At 40.2% G+C, this 15,176-nt stretch overlaps 1 long non-coding RNA gene across 2 annotated transcripts in view; it reads left to right on the top strand.

Moving 5' to 3' along the window:
* LOC103006092 (uncharacterized) overlaps nucleotides 1–15,176 on the top strand; it is a 237,520-nt gene that overhangs the window by 162,497 nt on the left and 59,847 nt on the right. For both annotated transcript variants that reach the window (XR_009009168.1, XR_009009167.1), the window contains exon 5: nucleotides 3,301–3,363. This is a non-coding gene — a long non-coding RNA (uncharacterized LOC103006092). The remainder of the gene's footprint in view (nucleotides 1–3,300; nucleotides 3,364–15,176) is intronic.

Here is a 15,176-nt window from a genome sequence, read left to right as displayed (position 1 = left end):
AGAACTCTTCTGCAGTGATCTCTTGCTCTCCATTTCAACAGTATGGGTGATCACTACCATCTTGTCAGTGGGGTCAATTTGACATTTTGTAGCTATTGGCTGCAGTTCTTAAGCAGATATTAATAGGAGTTTTAGCCATTCTTATTTATGATGAGGTCATAAACTTAATCAGAGATAGGAAACACCTATATGATTAAAAAAAGAGAGCTAATGGGCCCTTTAAATAGTTTCCTCTCTGGGGTAAAAAATATGTCACTTTCTGGAGGATTGAAACTGTATCTTAGTATACAGTATCAATGCTTTGTATCTTAGTGCTTTGCTTGATCAAATTTGAAAAACATAATTCAGAAGGCATTCTGTAATGTTTTGCAGTGATGATAAAAAATACTTAAGTAAGATGGATGGTTAGAAAATACTCATTGGGGTTCTTCATATTGGGGAACAAGTGAGTTTGAAGCAGAAGAGAATAACCATAGTATTGAACTCATAGGGTTGTAGGGAAAATGAAATGAGATTGCCCATGTAAAGTTCTTGTTACTGTAGATGGCTCATGTAAGTGTCCAGTAAATTATTATAGTAGGTATAAGGTGATGGGGTTCCATTGGAAAGATACAACACAATTGTCAAAATTAGGGGACTGTTCTTAGTTAGCTGTGGTTTTTCTTCTTTTTAGGGGTGTCAGGGGGAGGGTGGCAGAAGGTTATTACAGCCCAACATTGCTTTATTGAGAACCAACCTTTAGCAGTAGAACCATATAGGGGCCAAGTGAACAAGAAACGATCATTCAGCTTTTATGTGCCAGGGCCTATAGTAAGCATCTAATGTATACATTTTATTTGGTCCTTACGAAAGACCTGCACAGTAAGTTGTATTAACCCAATTGTATGGATGAAGGAATTGAACTGGGGAGAAATGTTCAAGTGCTACAACAGGAAAACTCTCTGTGAAATTTTAAGTAAATTAAAAGACTGACCCCATCAACTAAGCTGCTCACAAAAGAGCAATATCCTTACCAAGATCACAATGTGATTTGATTCCTAAGCTCCCAGTCTTACTATACAGGTTATTGAATAGCTCATCTAAATCCAACTCAAATCCAAATGCCTGTTGCTGGCTTGGTCAGAATCAAGGAGTCAGCTTACTTTGCTGTCTTTCATGGTACTCAGTTCATGCTTCCAAACAAGTATATAGAAATGGTTCACGCTTTGGTATTAAAAGGTTGAAGACAAAAGGAAAATCTCATCTTCTGTCCCCTGAGGGAAAAAACTCTTCCCATTACCAAAAGCTACAACATAGTTTCTTTGGAACCTGGTTGCATTTCATATTCAAACTAATATCACTCTGGTTGATGAAAAAGAGAACATTCGCTCTCTCTTCCTAGAGGAATGCTGAAATTGAAAGAACAAAAAACCCACAAAGAATATCCAACCCAGTAATTGATATCTAGTCTCATAGTCTGTCATACAGAATGAAGTAAGTCAGAAAGAGAAAAACAAATACCGTATGCTAACACATATATATGGAATCTAAAAAAAAAATGGTTCTGAAGAACCTAGGGGCAGGACAGGAATAAAGACCCAGATGTAGAGAATGGACTTGAGGACACGGGGAGGAGGAAGGGTAAGCTGGGACGAAATGAGAGAGTGGCACGGACATATACACTCTACCAGATGTAAAGTAGATAGCTAGTGAGCAGCAGCTGCCTAGCACAAGGAGATCAGCTCAGTGCTTTGTGACCACCTAGAGGGGTGGGAGGGAGATGCAAGAGGGAGGAGATGTGGGGATGTATGTATACATACAGCTGATTCACTTTGTTATACAGCAGAAACTAACACAACATTGTAAAGCAACTATACTCAAGTAAAGATGTTAAAAAAAAAAGAGCATTAAGAAAAAAAAGAATATCCAACCCAACTTAAAAACCTTTCTATTCAAACAAAAGAAAATCCAGTAGAACAATAACTTCCTTTTTTCAAGGGGAACCAAATGGTGGTATCTTGGTTTTAACAACTTTCTGGAGAATTCTTCATTCATGGTAATCAATTGATTAACACTGAGCAGCTCCATTTGTGAAGGAAGCAGGAATAGTTTAGCTGGCAGAACAACTTACAAAATTCTGTTCGTGAATATTACGTAAATTCAATAAATTCACTCAATAACGAATATGTGCAATATAATATTTTACACCTGAGTTTAATCCAAAACAAAAAAAGAAAACACCAGCATTTTGAAAAAAAGTTAATATGGAAATGTCAAATCACCAGCTCTTAACCTTCTCAATTTTTTGTTTTTTCTTAAGATAGGAAGGTGTAAACTCTCCACTCAGTCTATAGCCACCTGAAATAGGAAAAATGATGCCAGGACATCAAAAAAAATTTTTTTTCCTTTCTATAACCTGAGGTGGGGCGTTGGGAAGTTCTCATTTGAGAAGGGATAGGAGAATTTCCTGGGTTTCCATTATGAGTTTAGTATGAGAATACGTGCAAATATAGGAAGGATGCATACTTTTCAATGGGCAAAGCCAAAATCATTCATCCATGTCCACAAAGACCAGTTTAGAGACATTGAAGCTAGTTTTAGCACAGACCTGAATGGCTAAAAGGGTAGCTAAAGACAGAAATTAGTTACTAAGAGGAATCATGATTTTCTTTTTCCCCAAAGAACTTAAAAATCTGTGTAGGCTCCATCTTGGATAAACCTAGGTGCCCTTCTACCTGGAGACAGGATTCAGCCGGAATGATTCTCATGGGCGCAGAGGATCCTGGGAAAGTCTTCCTTCCTCCCTGTCTCAGGACTTGTTTATACAGTGTATATGTTTTATACTACAAATGAAACTTCATTTCACTTGTTTGACAGTTTCTCATTGCCCAGTGGCCAACTCACTTGTTCCTTTTGGCTGATTGCAGAAGGGCTGCAATCCCTGGGGAGGAGAAGAACAATGAGGAGGGCAGAGACCCAACCCAGCTTCCTCCAGCTTTAGTCCACTTCATTTGAGGAGTCTGTGACTCATCCCTGAGCTCCCCCCACCCCCAAGCAACTTCCATCAAATCAGAGTCCCCAGATGTGTTGTTGAACATTTTCTTTAGTGGTACCATCTTGTTCTGAGATTACAGGGAATGCCGATTTTATTAGAGTTCTCTCAACAAACTCGTTAATTGTTGCTGCCCCTCGGCAAGTGCTGAGTCACTCTCAGTGCTTCATAGCATTCCAGGGACACCTCATCCTTCTAACTTTCCTTTTTTTTTATGTCTTCCTTTTGTTTGGTTTAGAACAAGTCTCTCCTCTTTTTTTCCCCAACAGACTTGTCTTTGGAAAAGACTCAGAAGAGCCAGTAAACTTGGCTTCTTCAGTTCTGCTTCTCATGTGAGTACAATTTATATTTCTAACTATTATGCAAGTGTCATTAAACAGCATATTTCCCCAGGTTTTTGTGGAAGAACTGCTTGTTTGATCTTTGCGACGCTAGCACTCTTTTAGAATTAACCACGGAAAAACTTGATGACACTTCCGTGCTTCTTGTAAAATTCATCTTCGGGGTAATTTTATGGTGTGTGTTTTCCCCCTTGAAAGTTTTAAAGAGCTGGATTTCTCTCTCTTTACAGAGTGTTCTAGCAGCTGTGTCTCATTTGCTTTTGCAAGGGCATTGGAAGAAATTGCTATTTTGGAAACTCCTTAACATATGGGATAATTGTGTACAGCACTTTACAGTTTGCATAGTGCTTGCCCATTATTTTACCTAGTCATTTCTCATAGAAGCCCAGGACATATTATTTACATTTTCCAAAAAGAGAAATAGAGGTCCCGAATAAATAGCAGGAGCTTGGCAGGACAATTTATCTCACTCTGGAATTAATCAATAGATTAAAATCTCTTCCTTCAGATCCTTTAATACCTATGACCAGAAAGCCTCATGCTTTTAGACCAACACACCCACTATGCACCTGAGGAATATGTGGTCCACTAGTTTTAGGTCTACCCTAACAAAAAGCTGTCTGAGTGATTGGACATTGGGAACTGTGCTGTTTAACTGCTTTTATTAAAAGTGATACAGTGGATGGCTAAAAGCACTGGTTCCAGGGTCACACTGCCTGGGTTTAAATCCAAGCTCCAACCTTTATCAGCTGTGTGGCACTGGATGAATTACTTGACCTTTCTCAGCCTCATTTTTCTTATCTGTAAAGTGGGAATATTAGTTGCTCCTTCTTGGAATTATTGTGAGGCTGAATTGACCGAATTCATGTAAAGCTCTAAGCATTGCACCTAGCACAGAGTAAGCCCTCAGGAAATGTTAGCTGTTACCATGCTGTGATTCAAAAGGTGGTTCTCTGGTCATTTTTTCTGAGATTCATTTAAGTTGATTTGTTTCATGAAATTACACAAATGGCTCAGTCAAGACCGGAGATTTTTTTCTGAGATTCATTTAAGTTGATTTGTTTCATGAAATTACACAAATGGCTCAGTCAAGACTGGAGATAGTTGGCAGTCGTAAGAGGTGGTTGGTGGGGTAGACAGACCTTATACTAGTATTTCCTCTGCTCTTAAGAGCTGTGATCATCATAACTTCTCAGTCTCTCTGTCATTCTCTTTAAAGCACAAAGCTGCAATGCTGTTCCTCCCAAATAATACGGGATTTTGACAAACAGTCCTATTCACTAGTACCCACTGTATTTCATCCTAGCACTTTTGGAATGGTAGCACACAAAAAAGACAAAAGGTGACATTGGTTTTCTTACAGTTACAGGCAGAAGTAAGGTATAGAGGAAATAGCAGGGATTTGCCTAGTTGCGAATGTTCTCTTGTTGGAAGACAGGAGACTGAGTCACACGTCTGCCTCAGGTTTGCTGGGTAAACTGGGCAGAGCACTTTGCTTCTCTGTGCCTCAGTTTCCCCAACTACAAAGAGGAATTATAATACCCACAGGATGATCAACCCGTCCCCCATTTGCTGGGACTTTCCCATGGCAAGTGCCGCGTCCCCAGAGCCTCCTCAATCCTGGGGAGACCGGGATGGTGGGTCACCCTGAATATCTGCCTCTCATCTTACTGGGGTCACCATAAGGGCAGTGGATATAAATGTGCTTTGAAATTTCATGGGCTGAACAGTATAGGCAACCCAAATCTGAACACCTAAGTTCCCAGAATAGTGCTATGGGTTATTGGAAGGAAAACATGGTAATACAGTATATCGTTTCTTAAGTAAGAATATCATACTTTAATTCTTGGTACATATTTTATAAACTGCTTAGAAATATATGATGTGACTGGCAAATTCCACTAATGGACAGATCGTGTTTTACATCATTCTTAAATGTTTAAATGCATGTAATTGAAAGTATACAAAGGTGTATTCATACAGAACAGTTAGGACAATTACTTTCACATCACTGACAAAGATAATTTGCATTGGAAAAACCTCCTTTGAAACATCTTTACTGCCTGAAAAGTTCAGTTTTGCACCCAAGGCATGTTTTTGAAAGGATTACCATTTACAATAAATGGATTAGTGATTTGTCTTCGAAAACTTCAAAGGAAAACCAGGTAGTCTGGGGAAGATAACGTAGCTGACCATCTATTTGGTATTTGAGAAAGAAGTACGCACCAAGGATAACAGTCCATGACTGGGAATTAACCTGAGGCAGCAGCATCAGCGTTTAAAAGATGTGCAAAAAAAAAATTTTTTTTTTTTTTGGCTGCATTGGGTCTTAGTTGCGGCAAGTAGGATCTTCGCTGAGGCACGCGGGATCTTTTGTTGCGTGGGCTCTTTGTTGTGGTGTGTGGGCTTCTCTCTAGTTGCGGCATGCGGGTTTTTCTCTTGTTGTGGCGCACAGGCTCCAGAGAGCGTGGGCTCTTTAGCCTGTGGCACGTGGGCTCTAGTTGAGGCGCGTGAGCTCAGTAGTTGTGGCACGCAGACTTAGTTGCCCCGCGGCATGTGGGATCTTAGTTCCCTGACCAGGGATCAAACCCGTGTCCCCTGCATTGGAAGGTGGATTCTTTACCACTGGACCCCAGGGAAGTCCCAAGATGTGCAGAAATATTAACTGAAGTGCACACTCAGGAATTAGAGTAGTTTCCCCAAGATGATTCATTTAGTTTTCTTTCTTTCTTTTTTTTTTTTTATAAACCACTTTATTGAGATAATATATCACACAAGTTTTCTTTCATATCATATAGAGAGTGCACTTGAGTGGAACTTCAAAATGTACAAGTATGCATTTGTTTGGAAATTCAGAGTTTTTTTGATGGACTTTTATTTGTGTTTTACCTAGAGGCATCCAACCAGAATTCAAGCCAGTGTAAAGTCTGTAAGTGAGGCTTTTTGTAGACATGAATAACAAGATAAATAATACAATAATATGTATTAGTAAATACAATGATATATATTAGTAGAAGCATAAAAACAAGTTCAGTCAGACTCAGTTGCTTACATTAATAGAGAAAAGTAATATTTATCTTAAAAGTTAGACTTCTAAAATATAATAGCTTGTTTTCTGCTTGGCTTTTAAAATGGAACATGTAAACCTCTAAAAAGATATTAAGATACTTGAAGACCCTGAACGTGTCACAGAGTTTTTCTTTATCTACCCCAGAGGACCTACTGCAGCCTTGGGTACGTGACAGACGCTCAGTAAAATCTTGTTAACTTATATTGAGTGTTCTATGTACTAATAATAATTCAAAATAACATAATGAAACCGGAGTGAAAAGGGCATGGTCTACCATTCCACATTCAAATTTTTCCCAAGGAATGAACTACTTTGCCTCTCAGACAGAAGCAAAGAACTCATTCAAAAGCAGAGCTGAAGGCTGATGGAGTTATTGTTTATATTCTTCTGGACAGAGGAGTAATTCTGTTGGCTTCAAAGGCCTTTTCTTCTACCTTCCATCACGACGTGCTCGTGCAGGAAGAAGCCTTCATCCTATTCCTACATTTTACAAATGGAAACCCAGAGGAGGGAACAATTTGCCCCAGGTCAGATTCAGACCTTCCCAGATGTTTGTTAACCTGAATTTAATTTTTCCAAATTTCACCAAACAGAGCCGTAGGGACTTTTCTTGGCCCCTTTTTAGTCCAGGAGACTCCCTCTTCCCTCTTCCTTGCCCTCCCATCCGTTATTATCCCAATGCCTCTGCTCCTTAAACAACTCCACTGCCTTCTGTCACTTTCCAATGGCATTTTATTTGCTCTCAGACAACACACTTGAACCTCCCCTCCAAGGTCTCAAGCTAAAGGAATCTTCTAGATTACCCAAAGTGGAATATAAATTGAAGGGCCATTCCTGCATTTCTTCTTAGGCCTGCAGCCTTGGAAACAGTGATGCGTAGCTCCGGGCTTGTACTGATTACTCTCAAGCTTCAGTAATGCGAGTCAAGGCTTTGCTTTATGGTTAATTTAGCTGATGATGAGAGCAAGGTGAAACTTGTGAGGACAGACATAAGTTGGAACAAACCGAGGTCATAGCTTGAGCAGAACCTCCAAGAAAACAGATTGCCTATGGCTCTTAGAGCATCCTTTCCCCAACAGTAGTGAGGCAGACCGAAAGTAGAAAAATGACAGTCTCCTTTGAGGGGCATATGAGGGCACAAAGATTTTTCAAAACTCAGCCCCACAGAGAGGAAATCTGCTTGATATTTATTCAGGCCCCTTTCTTTAAATCTTGATTACCCTTGGCTCAGCTAGGTGCTAAAATTTATGCACCAGCGACAGGTGATTCTTACGTAAGGATGGAATCTCGGGTGTGATAAATTTGGTCTTGAGACATCTCAGCTCGCTTGCTGCAGATGGCAGTGTCATGATGGCAGAGTTAGAGAGTGGTGTCCTGCTGGGCTATGGGCTGTCTGTGAAATGGCTACTCAGTTCAGAACTGTCTGAGCCAATTCCTTGAGCCTCAAGGTCATGACCAAGGGGCTCAGCCCAACTATAGGGTTGACATTCATTCTAGCAACATTCTTTCCTGCCCCCTTAGACACTCCTGCTGACTCACTCCTACTCAAAAGTCCAACAAGAATCAGGTAATCTGTGTTCCTTGTGAATATCTTTGTAATTTGAGGTCTTTGTCTGTTGTGATTAACCGTTGTTAGGAGTGAACTCTATGTTTGTAAGGAATTGCTTATACTACAGAATTTGCATCAACCTGGTTGGTTTGGCTAAGGAGGTATTTTTACCCGCTACATCCCTGTCGGGTCCTGCAACTTTCAGGGCACAGGTTCTTAGCCTTTGTTTTGAGGACTCTGGAAATCCCCCCAAAATGCACATACACACACAAATTGTAAACATACATGTCTCTTTCTAAGGAGACCAGCTTTCATAAAATTATCATAGGAGTCTGAGATCCAACAAGTAGTAAGAGTCACTATTGTAGCTGAAGGAAATGTTCTGGAGCATCCTTTGTTCTTTTCAAGTAGATTTCCCACTTTGAATTTTAGATGGAACTTGATCAGAGGGTAGCAACATCAGGCAAGCTTTGGAGTCACATAGCCTTGATTCTGGCTTAGACCCTGGCTCTACATTTCCTGACTGTGCGAGCTTAGACATACCACGTCTGTATGCCTCACATCCTTATTTAGACAACGGATAAAACGGGGAAAATATCACCTCCTTCATTATGCTATTGTGGGAATTAAATGAGAATATATATAAATCTTGTGGTGTACCTGGCATTTGTTTACTGTTCAATCAGCTGTAGCTAGCAGTGGTAGGAGTCGCGTGGAACTCATGTCTCTAGAGCATGTGGGGTGATGCCCAATGTCATGTGTCTTCTACCTTGCTGCAGTTTAAACCTATATCCTGTCTTTATCTAATCACTGAGTCATTAGCTGCCATTTCATATTCTTCATAAGCATCAACACGGTTTACCCACCACTCTTAAGAAATGTCACATTCCCGTCCTCTAGCCCACCTCTTATGGGCAAAAGAGTGATACTAACTGGCATTAAACTCCTGGAATCCCATTTTACAAGTGTTACTTTCTTCAGAAAAATCACAGTTTACTAATTTTAACGATTCTTCATAAGGGATATATAATGTATATTTTAGCTAGGGACATTTTTTTCTTACCTTTATGTGCAATAACTTACTTCATCTCCTAGCACATAGTAAGTACTGGTCAATATTTGCTGAATGAATGAAAAAGAAAATCTTAACAAACTAAAAACAAGGGATGTATGCATGAGAACATTAGTTCTTTTCCTAGTCATTCTCTCGTCCATCTTTATTCCCCCGTTCTTCTTCTCTAAAGACCCCCACAAGCATGACTCACCTTGGAAACTACGGAAAATGATGGCTCTATTTGAGGACATTTATCATCCTGGTATCATGTGCTGCTTTTCATTTTGGGATTCGAGGCCAACAGTATCCAATCTCAGTCTCTCTTTTTAAAACTGATATTTCTGTAGCAAGTGTAAAATCATCCTAAATGGGGAACCCCATTTTTTTTTATACTAGAGATGACAGTTTTTTGAGATTGGCCAAAAAAATTTTTTGAAGAGAGAATGCACTCAGTAAAAAAGCTGCGTTTATGAAACTGTCATGCGAGCTAAATGTGATGCACTGGAAAAACAGGATGGTTAATTTCACTCTGTACCCATGAGATCTATATCTCAACTCTATCAATAAATACTATTCAAGGGTATGTAAAAATTCCTTCTGTATATATGCATTTTTGTTGGTCTAGCTCATTGCCTAATCCACAGAAGTTACTTAATAAATATTTGTTGAATGGATGGATTCATATTATATTTTTATTATAATATAAATAACTTATTATTTATATCATTCCAATAAGGAAAATGTAGTAGTTCTCCATGTAATATCTTTATGGACATATATTTCTGAAGCTCAGCTGACTGATAAACCATTAAAACAAAGTATCTTCTACACCTGTTTTCTACGACAGATAGAAATTTTAGAGAAGATGGGTGTAAGGCTGTTGAGTGAGTGTGCATTGCCGTTTAGTGTGTTAGCAGTTGAGTTTCGCCATTACACCCATTCAGATAGAACAGTACTTAAGGAGCCAACAGTAGTCTTGTGGGCGTGCCCCCTTCCCTCTTTCTCTCAACCTTACCTTTTTCATAAGAGAAATAACAAGCAGAATCAGAATGGCACTGGCCTGCCTGACTTAGGGCTCAGACCACGTTAAGTGCAGCAGCGCATTCAGCAAGAAGTCTCTGGAGCCTCTCGTCACAGGGGGGGGAGACTCACCTGAGAAGTTAGGGGAAAGGTAGCTGTGTGGCCAGAAGAGCTCCCTCTAGCAGCCAATTTCCTCGTGAGGCGTAATTGCATCTGCGTCATTGGCATCCAGAAGCCAGTGGTTACGTGGGAGAACCATAGAAATAGGGAGGTCACGAGAGTAAAAGGTAATGAAACAAAAAGAGATTATCCCCCAAAGGAACCGTATCTTTCTTTCCTCTCTCCTTTATTGCTACCCCAAGCTCTGTGTTCACCTTTGATTACTCAGTACTCTATCTCAGGTGTGTTTTCCCACATCACCACTGATGCTGCTCTTTCATCCTCCTTGTCTTACAAAAACACCTAAGCAAACACATGGCATTGGTCCTTACCTTACATTTCTTTTAGGGACTGAGAAAAAGTAATCAACATTTATCGGGCATCTATAGGGGCCAGGTAATTTTACTCACTCTCCAACTCAACAGGTTTTAGAGGAGGAAAAATAAGTATGAGGAAGTTAAGTAACTTATCCAGAGCTGCCACCTAAGTGGTGAAACTGGGTTTGAAACCCTTGGCTGTCAAGCCTCTGCATTTCTCCATGGAACTCCTCAGGACAGATAGAAGATCCCGAGAAACTGTATACAAGGACATGCTTGGGGATAAAGAGCGTTCAGTTTGAAGATGTACGTTTTTACTTCCTTGAATTTCTTCTTTACACAGACCCACACAGAGAGGCTCTCATTTGTGTACCCGTATATGTGAGTTTAAGCCTTCTCCCATCCTCCTACTCAGACAACAGCGAAGGTTCCATTTCACAGCTGTGGAGATTAGGGTCTATGGCTGTGCTTCTGGTGTCGGGCAGACCAAGATTGTCACGGGAGGTGAAAAAGTAGAAGAGGGGTGGATCGTGAGTGCCAGACCAAAGAGTTGTGTGTGACCAGATACTGGAGCACTTTGGTTTTCCTCTTGCCCATGTTGGTGTTCGGAGTCATTGCGCTTGAGTTTGAATTTGACTCAATAATATAACCCATTTGGGGGTTCCTTTTTCAAGTAGCTTCGTTCATTGTTGAAGTGCCCGTGCTCCTGTCTTGATAATCTCTCAAATTCCTTCCTCCTCATCCTCGCTCCCTGCCACTCTTCTCTGCTGAGTTTGAATCCCTGGTACGGAATAGTACACTGAATGCCAGGTGTAAGTCAACAGGTATCTCTGTGAAAATCAGGAAAAACAAAAGCTTACCACTTCCCAGTACTTGTTAAAACATCCCGAAACAGCTTGTGGGCTGGTGCCAAGGTCAAGGAGGTCAGCCCACACTTGAGCTCAGGCGTTTGAGTCTGTCAAATGAGTCAGTCAAATGGGAATGTTGGGGTTTCTTGGCTGGATGCGTGTCAATATCACTGTGTACAGAAGATGTCTGTCTGCTGTACCAGCGTTTGCCATCACACTGAACCATCAACTTAAAGACTGAATAATGTCCTGAGCAAATGTGTCTTTACAAGAAGTTCCTTGCTTCAGGGGCAGATGACTATTCTTTGGTCTCCTGTTTCCTTTCCTGGTCTCTCCCTGATCACCTCCTGTCTCCTTCATGCCTCTCTGCACCTCTGCACGAGGAATTGTACTCTCTCCTTGCCCGTTGGCAACATCAGCACACATGCAACGCCTAGTACACCATCTGTCTTCCCTGCTAAAGTGGACATTCCACGCAGACCTGTTTTCCCACTCATATATAATTCATCTGCCAAGTACATGGCTTGCATAAACTAGGCATTCAATAAATGTTTGTTGAATGAATGCAAGATAGAATGAATAGACAAGCACATTAGTTTATTTTGCTGCATGTTTGGCTTCACTGAACCATTTGGATTTTTTTCTTTTCAGTGTCATTCATTCTTACTGCCTTTCTGCCTTCCTCAGTCAATATTTATTGAGAGTCTTTGCTGTGTCAGGCACTAGGCTGTATGTCAACATGAGTGAGACATGGTCCCTACCTCCTTGGAAGGTCCAGAGTGGGTTGTACTGATTATGTTGGTTCTGAGTCAGGCAGCCATACTTGATGAATCACCAACCACGGGGAGTGGAGCCTTGAAGTGGCTGTTTGTGGGAGGATGCAGAGGAGGAAGACATTATCCCGACCTTGAGACTCTCACAGCTCATGGGGTAGTGAACAAATAAAGACGTGAAATATATAGGGTAATATATGCCTAGCAATAGGAAATGGTGGGGTACAATAGAAATGGCTGGGGTGTCCCACAGAGGTAAAATAATAAGTTTTTCTCCCTGGTACAAAATCTCCTTGATACCTTTAAACAGTACATAATTTATATAACAAATATTTTTTCTGTACTACTATGTGCTTGACATTATGCCAGGGCTGGGCACAGGGCAATGCAAAGGAAAAGCGTGAAACTTGCTTCTAGGAAGGTGCAAGCCAAAACACAAAATGGAAGTAAGGATGAGTGAGTAGAAGTGAGAGTGAGAGAGAAGAAAGCAGGCATGGGGATGGGAAGAAAGAGACCAAATCTAAGAGCTCCTGGTCAGTCCCCTTCTTTTAGGTCCAAAGAATTCCAAAGATGGGAGCTTTCAACTCAGGAATGTTAGCTTTCTCCCTTAGAAATTTTTTTTCAAGAAAGAGCTTGACACTTTTGAGGTGACAGAATGTGAATTTTAAAAAATAGAAATATGAGAAATGTCTAAATAACTCCAGCAGTCTAAGTTATTGGAGGCTAGCTTATTTCCAGGTGACTTAACTCTGACCTAAGATTTCCAAAGAATTTTCAGATTTAGCCATCTCTACTATCCATACACTATCAACCATTTAAACAAAGTTTTAAGTCTGTTTCTACTTTCACAGTGACTATGATCATTAGATCTTGTGTTCATTTAGTGCATGTTTGGGTTTTTTTGTTGTTTGTTTTTTAACTTCTTATTTCACATTGGAGTATAGTTGATTAACAATGTTGTGATAGTTCATGTGGACAGCAAAGTGATTCAGTTATATATGTACGTGTATCTATTCTTTTTCAAATTATTTTCCCGCTTAGGTTTTTACATAATATTGAGCTGAGTTCCCTGTGCTGTACAGCAGGTCCTTGTTGTTTACCCATTTAAAATATAGCAGTGTGTACATGTCAATCCCAAACTCCCTAACTATCCCTTCTCCTCATCCTTCCCTCCCTGGTAACCGTAAGTTCATTCTCTGAGTCTGTGAGTCTGTTTCTGTTTTGTAAATAAGTTCATTTGTATCATTTCTTTTTAGATTCCGCATATAAGCGGTATCATACGATATTTCTCTTTCTCTGTCTGACTTACTTCACTCAGTATGACAATCTCTAGGTCCATCCATGTTCGCATATAAGCGGTATCATATGATATTTCTCTTTCTCTGTCTGACTTACTTCACTCACTATGACAATCTCTAGGTCCATCCATGTTGCAGCAAATGACATTATTTCATTCAGGTGCATATTTATTTGGTACTTACCATGTGCCAGGCAGCGTCCTAGGCCCTAGGAATCCATCAGCCCCAAATCATTGACCCTGTGCTGGCATCAATAATTTTGACTTTCCTTTTATAAGGTATATTTCAAGGAGCCTCTGGAAGGGTCTTTAGACTATTTTTTGTTAAAAGGATTCATCATGCACGTGTGTGATTTGGTTGTAATCATTAAAGGGAATATGGAGCAGAGCTGAATAACATAGAAACTCTAAAATTAAAACAATTTGAGAATTTCCAAAAGCATGCCCCCTTGAATAATCCTAAATCAGCACTCTATCAGGCTCCCATGAGGAAGGCAAGAGAGGGTCAAAGGACAATTACCCTGTGTACTATCACAGGAAGAAGAGTGGTTTCTTTTAAACGTTGACCTAATGCTTAATATGCCTTAGGCACAAGGCTAGACACTTTACATGCATTATTTCATTCAGTTCTCCCAATAACCTTGTGGAATGGGTCTTCTTATTAACCCCATTTTACAGGTAAGGCAGTTGGCGCTCTGAGTGACTAAGGCAGTCACCCAAGACAATACCCCTAATAAAGAGGACAGAGAACACTTAAATCCAGATCCATTGACTTCCAACATTTGCCTTAGGTAGAACTCTCTTTCCGAATATTCTTATTAAGACTTAGAGCCATTTCTTGGTGGGTCTAAGAAGCTCTTCTCTATCTGAAGACTGAAGGAGGGATTAATTTGGTGTTGGATTTTGTCTTCTAAAAACCTTTGGGATTTCTTAGAGGATGCTATCACCTGCCATTTCTTGGCCTGCCACACATAGGACATGCTAGAGGGTCCCTCTTCAACTCAGCCGTCTCTTCTCTTGGCTTTTAATTTCCATGAAAATGACTGGACACATTCCTCTTATTCTGCTCATACCCAAGGCCAGAGAGACATTCTACTGGCTTTTGTCAGTAATATTTCCTAACGTTGTCATCAGTATCTGTTCCAGGGTCTTCATACCACCTTTCCTTTCTTGTGTGTGTTTGTGTATGTTTGTTATATTATTTCTTATAGTAATTACATTATGTTAATATATTACAATTATAACACAAATATATTAAAATTCAAAAATTGTATATTTTAATCATTAAGAACCAGTGCTCAGAGAATGTCCTTACCAGTTGGTTTTAGTAATTAAAGAATATAAGGCGCAAGAACAAATAACAAGTAGCTTCTGAATTTGAAAAGTATCCAAATGGTAGCCCAGGGACCCAAAGGCAGCTCATACCAGGTCTGAACAGTCCATCTTATATGGCTCAGGTACAGGACTGCCTAAAGGCAGGGAAGTGGATTAGTCATGGTCATAGAATTTTACAAGTTAAAGGAGCCTTTGCCATCCAACCTCTACATTGTACAGAAGGAACTGAATTCTGGAAAGGTTAGTGGTTTGCCCAGAGTCAAACAGGAAGGCAGAACAGCGTCTCAAGCAGTGATTCTCAGACTTTTTAACCTATAGATAAAAAGGAGATTGTTACAATACAGATTGCTGAATCACAGTCCCAGAGACTCTGATTCAGATC

Source organism: Balaenoptera acutorostrata, chromosome 9 (genome assembly GCF_949987535.1).
Source record: "Balaenoptera acutorostrata chromosome 9, mBalAcu1.1, whole genome shotgun sequence".
NCBI lineage: Eukaryota > Metazoa > Chordata > Mammalia > Artiodactyla > Balaenopteridae > Balaenoptera > Balaenoptera acutorostrata.
This window is presented reverse-complemented; position numbering and strand designations above follow the sequence as displayed.